Source organism: Hypanus sabinus, unplaced genomic scaffold (assembly GCF_030144855.1).
Source record: "Hypanus sabinus isolate sHypSab1 unplaced genomic scaffold, sHypSab1.hap1 scaffold_497, whole genome shotgun sequence".
NCBI classification, from domain to species: domain Eukaryota; kingdom Metazoa; phylum Chordata; class Chondrichthyes; order Myliobatiformes; family Dasyatidae; genus Hypanus; species Hypanus sabinus.
In genome coordinates, this window is record NW_026781365.1 from 97,536 (window position 1) to 107,721 (window position 10,186).

At 46.2% G+C, this 10,186-nt stretch overlaps 1 non-coding gene across 1 annotated transcript; it reads right to left on the bottom strand.

The window, feature by feature from the left end:
• Positions 1 to 764: 764 nt before the first annotated feature.
• On the bottom strand, positions 765 to 878 carry trnal-cag (transfer RNA leucine (anticodon CAG)). The gene is made up of 2 exons: positions 841 to 878; positions 765 to 799 (listed from the first exon to the last, which is right to left on the bottom strand). It is a non-coding gene; the product is annotated as a tRNA-Leu (tRNA).
• Between the last annotated feature and the right edge of the window lie 9,308 nt (positions 879 to 10,186).

Sequence of the window (10,186 nt, forward strand, 5' to 3'; positions counted from 1 at the left end):
GTTCGCGTCTGTAGCTTTACGTTGTTGGTATTACTATTTCCTCTATTTTCTTAGGAGACTGCGGAGATTCAGTATGGCATCAAAAAATTGATGACCTTTTACAGATATGTCGTAGAGAATACATTGCCTTCATCAAGACGTGGTACGGAAATAGCAATCTTTTTGAAGGAAAATCTTTAAAAGTTTACTGAATTCGGCCCATTCCATCACGGGAAAACATTCCCAAACATTATGCACGTCCGTATAAAACGCTGTCATCGGAAAACAGCATTTACCGTCAGAGGTAGTCAACATCATGTCATGCTCTTTTTTCGCTGCTGCCATCAGGTAAATGGTACAAGAGCCTCGGGACTCGCAGCACTACGTTCAAGAACAGTTACTACCCATCAACAATCATAATTTTGATCAAAAGGTGATACTGTACACTCACGTGGCCATCCATTGAATATTCTGACAACCAATCATTACACTTTAAAAACGAATCCACATTGATTAGCTGAGTATGCCAGGAGGAGCGCAGAAGACCAGGCAGCATCTGAGGAAAAGCGTAAAGAGTCGGCGTTTCGGGCCGAGATCCTTCATCCTGAAATTGTTTCTGAATAAATAACATACCCAAAATTTGGTGTACGATGATCTGTTGCAAGGTGATGAACAGTGTCAAAAACATAATCTTATCGTCCAACAGTTTTTCTAATCCACCTCAACAAGGCAGGGTTTGTTTACAGAAATAACGTCGCCTCGATTGAATGCTTAAAGACAATTTTTTTCAGAAGTGGGATTCGTACCCACGACCCCAGATGGAGACCAGAACACTCCCGTTTATCGGAAGGACTTTCATTCCCTGAGTCTGGCGCCTTAGACCACTCGGCCATCCTGACAACTTTTGATGTGTGTTTCAGAAGGGAATTTGTAAGCCTGATTTGTAAGCAAAATTATATACACGCAATCAAGTATACCGTTCTGCCAGTCTGAAATGAAAGCGAGAGTGTTACAGTTTGCTCAGGTTAGCCAGCTTCTGTGGAAAGTGAAGCTGTAAAAAAAATTACACATCGAATACTCGTGAGACACGTCTCGGCAAGAACTTGGGAAGGACGTTTGTTCAGATGGATGAGAACGCTTGGCAGACTCATTGGTTAAACACTTCGGGAAGCGGAGAAATAAACGTTTATAGACAGGACTGAATCTGAAAACATTGGGTGGCAGGTTCAATTATACGGGGCAAATGGACGTTAGTAAATAGACTATAAGGCCCAATAATCTGATGATTGTGGAAGAAAGCGAAGATGTGACAAGTCTCACAAGAACATAAAAAAAATTGCAGATCTGTCTGCTTCATCATTCCATCATGGATGAGTTATTACAGTCAGAATGTTGTTCAGGCTTGGGGGACTTTCGGGTTGAGCGTGGAGGGTATAGGTGCGTGTTAGTGCGGCTCCCGATTTTTATTCAAAAACTACCTGTTTACCTCTGTCGTATGATCGAGATAACTGAGCATTGTGAACAACCCGGGATGTTGTTGGACGCTGACGTGGCAAACAAAATGCACCCTCGAGGTAAAACAGGAGAAAGATAACGAAGCCCCGAGCAAGGAAGCTGATGTTACATTTATGGCGCCGATGCACGCTGTTGGACCTGCTCTACCCGATGACTTGGCTACGCTTAGTTATCTTCAGCCTATATATATTAAAAGTAGAATAAGTGTTGGTATAAATTCTAAGGAGGGAAGCCGCCCTTGATCGAAGTTTTGGTTGTATGGGGAAATCTTTGGAAGGTTTTTGTTTGCAATGCCTGCGATCATCCTCAGTTGGGGAGGTAGATCTAGGTTTCGGGGGTTAATTGTTTTTGCGTGTTTGTGTAAAAGGGTGGGAGAGTTTTTTGGGAATTACCATGGCAACTTGTTCTTTTGTGTGTTACGGATTGGCCAGATTTTCTGTTCATGGTGCGTTATTGTGTGCAGTTGTGCCCTCGCATTGTTCTGGATTGTGGGCCCTATGTGTCTTTTGATATAGTTAACATGAGGGCTGCAGAGGGAGGCCACCCTTTAAGGTTTATTTCTTGGAATGTAAAGATGATCAAACAGGTTTTATTAAAAATCGCCATTCTTTTTTTTAAATATACGTCGACCGGCTGATGTGGTTTATTCAGCCAGTGATTCTCCGAGTCCTGAGGTCGTTATATGCTTGGATGCGGATAAGGTGTTTGATAGTGTGGAGTGGGTATACTTGTTTAATATTTTTTGTGAAATTTGGATTCGGCAGAATATTTGTAGCCTGGGTTAAGCTATTATATAACTCGCCTTTAGCGTGTGTACAGACGAATTGTTTTCCATCTGACTATTTCCCATTAACACGTGGCACTCGCCAAGGCTGCTCATTGTCCCCTCTTCTTTTTGCAATTGCAATTGAGCCTCTTTCTATTGCACTTAAGTCAACTACTTCATATCAAGGTGGTAGGAGAGTGAACATGGAACACCGTGTATCCCTGTATGCTGATGACCTCTTACTATATATTAGCGAGTCAGTAGGTAGCAGTCCTGCTATTGTGTCATTATTAGGTCAATTTGGAGCCTTCTCTGGCTATAAACTGAATCTTCAAAAAAGAAAATGATTTTCTATTAATAACTTGGCTCTACAGATCCGACAGGAATATTTGCCTTTTCCTTTATCTCAAGATGGTTTTGTATATCTAGGAATACACGTTACTCGCTCATTTACATTTCTATTTCAAGCTAACTACGGGCCTCAGGTTAGCCAAATGAAGGCTGATTTTGAGACATGGCCCTTACCAGAGTTGGGTGATTTCAATCAGTAAAAATGTCTATACTTGCCAGATTTCTTTACTTGTTCCAGAGCTTGCCAGTTCTGTTTTCTAAGTTTTTTTTCAACTCAGTCGACCAAGCTTTCACCTCCTTTATTTTGGGAAAATAAGGTCGCAAGGGTTAATAAGCACATTCGTCAAAGAAGTTGAGGCGTAGATGGAATGGGCCTTCCTAGCTTTATCCGTTATTACTGAGCATCGAACATTCAAAAGGTTGTAGCGCTGAAATAACGACACGCAGTCTGTGTGTTACAGTGGCAAAGAAGATTTCTTCAAATTTCGCGGCCTCGCTTTAAAGTCTTCCTGTTCCCGTCCTCCCTGGGCGGGAATGCTGTAGGGGGCGCATATTCACAGTCCTCTCCCGCGCACGGACTTTTCCCCCGCTGGTGAAGAAAGCCTGGCGCCCTATTTGGGACCGGCTTCAATGCCGGCGCGCGCCACTTTGTGGGCCGGGTCGAGCTTGCTGGGAACTGGGTCGCCACATAACCCCCCACAACACTCCCACCAATGTCCTCAGTCTGGGCCGGTCCCTATGTGGGAGGTCTGCCACTGCGCCGCGGTGCCAGAAACCCGACCAGCTACGCCAAGTCCAAATGGGTCGGCTTTAGTCAGTCAACTGTGAAAACCTCCTCTCTCCCCACAGTGTCCAGCACGAATGTGGACCCATTGTTTCTGATCACCGTAACGGCCCATCGTAGGACCGTTGTAGCGGTGTCCAGTGTCCGCTCCGTCGTACAAAAGCAAACTTACAGTTCTGCAGGTCTACGGGTACGCGGGTCGGGTTCTGCCCATGTTGTGAAATTGGTATGGGGGCAAAGTTACCAAGCCTCTCACGTTGTCTGTCCAGGACTGTTGTGGGTTCTTCCTCTTGCCCCCTTGGGGCTGGTATGAACTGTCTTGGGACGACCAGGAGTGCGCCATCAGCAACTCGGCCGACGAGGTGTGCATATACTCTCTGGGCGCTGTGCGGATTCCGGGCAGGACCCAGGGAAGCTAGTCCACCCAGTTAGGCCCCTTTGAACCGGGCCATGAGAGCCGACTTCAGGTGACGGTAGAAACGCTCCACTAGTCCGTTCGACTCTGGGTGGTAGGCAGTTGTGTGGTGCAGCTGAGTCCCCAAAAGGCTGGCAATAGCTGACCACAGGCTGGAGGTCAACTGGGCGCCTCTGTCGGAGGTCATGTGGGTCTGTACAACAAAGCGAGATACCCAGGTTGCAATCAGTGCTCCGGCGACACTGGCTGTGGGCCCACGATATCCACATGAATGTGGTCGAAACGCCGGTGGAACTGCTGCGGCAGGGCTTTGGTGTGCCGCTGAACCTTGTCTAGTCGGCAGTACATGTACGTATTGGTGAATTCTTGCGGAGTCCGTGCCAAACGAACCTGTTGGAGACCATCCGGACTGTTGAACTAAGTTGTGAATGGATTTGAAAACGCGCCGCCGCCAGGCTGCCGGGACGATGGGGCGGGGTTCGCCGGTGGATCCGTCACTGAGTAGGGGCCTCTCACCTGGGCCTACGGGGAGGTTCTGGAGCTGCAAACCGGAAACTGCAGTTCTGTAACTAGGGATCTCCTGATCAGCCTTCTGCGCCTCCGCCAGCGCTTCATAGACTACCCCATGGGACAGGACTTGGATGTTAGGTCTGGAGAGCGTCCGCCACGGCATTGTCCTTTCCCGAGACGGCATGTCTCGGCATGTCTCCGGCATGGACATCCGTCGTGTATTCAGAGATGTTGGTCTGATGTCGCTGCTGGCGGGACGACCAGCGGTCGGACGCATTCGTGAACGCAAAGGTAAGCGTTTATGTGGTCCGTGAACGCGGTGAAGGGCCTACCTTCTAAGAGGTACCCGAAATGCCGGATTGCAGCGACCCTGGATGAGTTGTTCCAGCACTCCACCGTCTGCCGTGTTGGATGCGTCCACTGTGAGCGGTAGGGACGTCCGTTCTGGGGTGCATTAGCATCGTGGCGTTTGCCAAGGCTTCTTTGGTTTTAACGCAAGCGGCGGTCTTCTCGTCCCATGTAATGTCCATGCCCTTACCCGAAATCAGGGCGAACAGGGGGCGCTTGATTCGGGCTGCTGAGGGGAGGAAGTGGTGGTAGAAATTCACCATACCCTCGATTTCCTGAAGGCCTTTGATTGTGTTGGGTCGGGGAAAATGGCGGACCGCGTGGGACAGATGCTCCTGCCGTCTGCTGCTAGCTATGAGGATGTCGTCCAAATAGATGAAAACGTAGTCCAGGTCTCGTCCCACCGCGTTCATTAACCACTGGGACGTCTGTGCGGCATTCTTCAGGCCGAACGGCATGCAGAGGGACTCGAAAGGCCGAACGTGGGTGGTGAGTGCCGCTTTGGGGAGGTCGTCCGGATGCATCGGGATTTGATGGTATACCCGGACGAGGTCTACCTTGAAGATGATCCGTGCGCCGTGCAGGTTTGCAGCAAATTCCTGAATATGCGGCATACTGTAGCGGTCCGGTGTTGTAGCCTTGTTTTGCTTGCCGTAGCCGCCGCATGGTCTCCAGCACCCTGTTGCTTTAGGTACCATGTGCAGGGGGAAGGCCCATGGGCTGTCGGACCGATGTACGATCCCCAATTCTCCATCCTCTTGATCTCCTACTTCGCCAGTCGGAGCTTGTCCGGGGTAAGCCTTCGAGCACGGGGGTGGAGGGGAGGTCCCCGGGTCCTGTTGTGGTGCTGTCCTTCGTGTCTGGGCATGGCTGCCGTGAACTGCGGTGCCATAACCGATGGGAAATCCGCCAGGACTCTGCTGAAGTCGTTGTCGGACAGCGTGATGGAGTCCAGGTGTGGGGCCGGCAACTGGGCTTTTCCCAGGGAGAACGTTTGAAAGTCTCTTCCCTTGCAGGTCGACCATTAGGCTGTGAACTCGCAGAAAATCTGCCCCCAGGAGCGGTCGGGCTACGGCGGCCGGTGTGAAGTTCCACGTGAACCGGCTGGAGCCGAACTGTAGCCTCACGGTACGGGTGCCGTAGGTCCTTATTGTGCTGCCGTTCTTGGCCATCAGGGTGGGACCCGGAGCTCTGTTGCGGGTGTCGGAACTCGTCGGAGGTAAGATGCTGATCTCGGCTCCGGTGTCAACCAAAAAGCGGCATCTCGACTGCTTGTCCCAGACATCTTGCCGAATGTGGAATTGGGCTTCTGCTTTCTGGAACCATAGGCGAGGTCGCAGTGTCCAACGATACCACATGAACAGATGCGGGGTCTTTCATCCCCGGTCCAAATATCGTTTGGGCCGTCGGGGTCACCAATTCTAGCGGTGTGCTACACGCAGTGCTGAAATAACGACACGTAGTTGAAAAAGAGGTTTATTCAAGCTTCGCGACTTCGCTTTAAACCATTGCTGTTCCTGCCCTCCCCGGGTGGGAATGCTGTTGGGAGCGCATATTCACAGTCCTGTCCCGCCTGGCGCTCTTTTTGGTGCCGCCCTCAATGCTGGCGCTGGCCTCTTTTTGAGCCGGTTCGAGTGCTCTGGGAAGTGGGCCGCCAAATTATAAACAATAATAAGTAATACAGCGTTTTTAATATTTAAGGGACACAAACTATTGCTGAATGTTGTAATGAATAATAAAAAAATGTCAGAGTTTTTTCTTCAGCGCATTGTAACTGCTGCGCAGGAGGACGCTGTCAAACAAACTCAGTTTGTGGCGTTTTCCTTTGTGTATAGAAACCCGTTAAATCAATCACAACACACAAGGACAGAGAATACATTGAAAAACCATGGAAAATGATGGGGTATTACTTGAGCAACAACCACTCAGATCCGCCGTTGAACTCTAACACGCAGAGTATTAGAGTGCGGGGTCTTTGGCCCAAAAAACTCTACTGAACTCTTAATCTACTCCAAGATCAACCCAACAATTCCCTCCGTTGGCCTTTGATTCCAGTGCCTCTGTAAGAGTCTCTGTGATGTTCCTAATGTGCCAGACTCCGACAGCACTCCTGGCCCCGCCATTTCTGCTGCCTTCTCCCCGAAACCTCTGATGCCGGGACTGTTCAACAGGCTGTCCAGTTCCCCTTTATGTCCTCCGCTTCCGCCTGTGGTAAAGAATACCATAGATTCACCACAGTCTGGCTAAACACACTCCTCCTCTTCTCCGCTCTGAACGGACGTCCCTATTTCGGGAGTCCCTTATAATGGGGGACCAGAACTGAACTCAATTTGCAGTGTTCTCTTAAACGAATTTATAGTTCTTGCAGTTATATCTTCGAACCCAGTCCCCGAAATAATGCAGTACAGCACATCATACCTCTTCGGAACAAAACTATTCACTTGCGCGGTATCTGTAAATTATGCTCGTTATCACCAAGGTGGTATTCTCTTCCTCACTGCTGATAATCCGGCCAATAACCCCACAGTCTTTCTTCAATGTCGGCCATCAAAGGCTGTCACTTCGGTCTTTTCCGGAGTGACCTTCAACTTCCATTTCACAGCTCAGATCCACTTCTTATTAATGTCCTTTTGTAGAGAACCCATGTTCTCTACAAAAAGCACGATCGACCTTACAGTCACCTCTAAACGTATGCATCTAAATAAGGAACCGACAAATCTTCCCCTTTATCATGCATCGTTTATATGAGCAGAACTGTCTTTACAGAACAGGCACAAAACTGACCACACAGGTATTATCATTGCTTTCCCCGACCTGCCATCGTCCACATCGATACGGTTATTGCTTGTCCAGTTCGCTCAGTACTGCAATGTTACAATCACAGCTCTTTCGGTCCCACGATTGAACACATAAAGAGACTCTCACTGCTTATTCTGAACCATCTCTCAGAATATTGGTAATATCATTGTCCCATTGTTTGTCCAGGCAAACACCGCAAAAACAAGATACAACCATAAAGCAATAAAAAGGCAAATCAATATCTCGCTTCACAAAATACCCTCAGCAGAATCAGACTGTTAGTAATAATGCCCAGTAGTCACAGACCACACTGTTACTGAACATCGGAAGAAATTGTTTATGTCTCTATTTGTCAATGCCCACTCCCCTGCAACAATTAAAATACTGATAATGCACAACTTAAAGCTACAAAATCAATACTTCAAGTGTGCAATCACTACTTATTTTTATAACAGTCTGCACTGCGGGAGATGACAGATGTATCGTGGACAGAATTTGCGTGCATGCTCTCGTTATGGACTGAAACTTTCCGGCTATACAGCTCAGAGCGGAGAGATGTGCGGCCAATATGACAAAGAGTGATCGAAATAGCAGTGAAACTTAAAGGTTTTAAACCACAGAATTGGTTCTTATTTTCTTACTAAGATTAAGAGTGACCCGGCGGTTAAGGGGAAATATTCACTCCATTATTTTTACCACCACATTGGGCATATTATATATATCGAAGCACCAGCATATTTTCATTTGCGTATATCGAAATGAAATTCGGTACGTTTATTTGCAGGTCCTATTACAGTTTTTTATTTAGTCAGTCCGCACGAAAATAAATCTGTACATTGTTCATTAGAGGTGGTGCAGTGCATTCGCGGATAAAGAACCTCAATGACAAAAACAGGTGCAGCTTGTTCAGTAGGTTCACATAATGGAAACCACGGGAGACATAAAATTGCCGAGCCTTCTTGACTTACACCTTTACACAACAGATAATATATTCTCTGATGTATCACAGCTGGATTAAAATAGTAAATACAGTTGTTCAAATACACTGTGTACGCGTAAATATATGTTTAACGTATTTAACTATTGAAGAAAAATATGCTGAATGCTGCGAATAAACGTGCGTGTATATTTGCTGTTTCAATCGCCTGTGTAACAATAACAAGGGAGAATTATTGCGCATCACTAATCAGATTAATTACTGTCAAGATGAGATGCAGTTAACCCACTATATTTCGGCGCTTGTAGAATTACGGCATACACGCAGTCATATAATTGAGTACAATGAGAAAAGAGTTTATTTTTCAAAAAAGATTTTGAAATAATTTGTAAGTATATCTAGAAATAGATAAAACATTGCAAGGAACGGGATAAAGAGGTCTTTACAGATGGGCAGTAATGTGAAACACAGCCGGATTGATGTGCACAGATATCCACTAAGCACACTCACGGACATCTGTCTGAGTCCCTGGGGAGGCAATACCAGGATTTGGATTGGACTATGGCAGTTATGAATCAGATACATTGACTGTAATGCAAGATCACTGCATATCCCATGCACCGGCTTTGATGCTGATGTATCGTGATCCCAATGTCAGTAGATTCCAGTTTGTCAGAATGAGGCTGGTCTCGTGTTTCGAATACAAGTCGTTATATTATATATTGGAAATCATATTAAATGAGCATCAATGGATACAAAGTTTCATAAAAGATCGGACGATGAAGTTAGGTGATTAAACAATGCAATAATGTAATCTCGACTGTGACAAATTGTTCAATTCAACTACAGGTTCATCGCAGATTAATGTTTCGAATACTGAAAAGCAAGAGATTCGCAGATGCTACAAAACAGGGGCAACACACACACACACACACACACACACACACACACACACACACACACACACACACACACACACACACACACACAATACTGGGGGAACGCAGCAGGCCAGGCAACATCTATGGAAGTGAGTAATGAGTTGACGTTTCAGTCCAATGCACCGTATTAGGACTGGACAAGAAGGGCATAGATGATAGAATAAAAATGTGTGGCAAGGCGAAGGCAGTGGTAGGTGCATCTATGTAGAAGGGGTATCCATCTTGCCATCCCTTTTCCTTTTCCATCTGTCAATTCCCACCTTCCGGACACATATTTTCATTTGTAAGTCAAAGTGATGTCTTCTCACAGAAAGTTCTCTAACTTATCGTTTCAAACTTAATTCTATACACTTCTGCAGATCAATGGAAACGAAAGCAGAAGTTGCGGAAATATGTGCCAAGTATATGTTTTAGCGAGAGGTAACGGTGCCAAATTATGAATGCAGAAATATTGTTACTGAATCTCTGATTGTTCAATGGAATTTACAACTCATTATTGCACAGCTGAACATGTCAGGTGTTTCGTATTATCTTTTAAATATTTTTGATTATATCCCGTCTCTTTCTAAACAGGCATTAAAAAACTTAAAACAACATTTTTTTGAATAGATTGCGATGTATGCGTCTGCTTCGTTGTTTCTACCCGGTTGTGTAGAAAAACAAGAAAAGCTTATTGCACAGCTCCCAAGATTCTTTGTTAAGGAAAGGGAATTTATTTGGCAGGGACAAAGATTTATATCTGTTCCTGTAGGTGGAAATCCACGTTTCTATGAGCCAATAGTATTTCATGGAGCTTGTAGTCGATGGTATTTAGCTTAATAAACGCTTACGATGTTTGTTG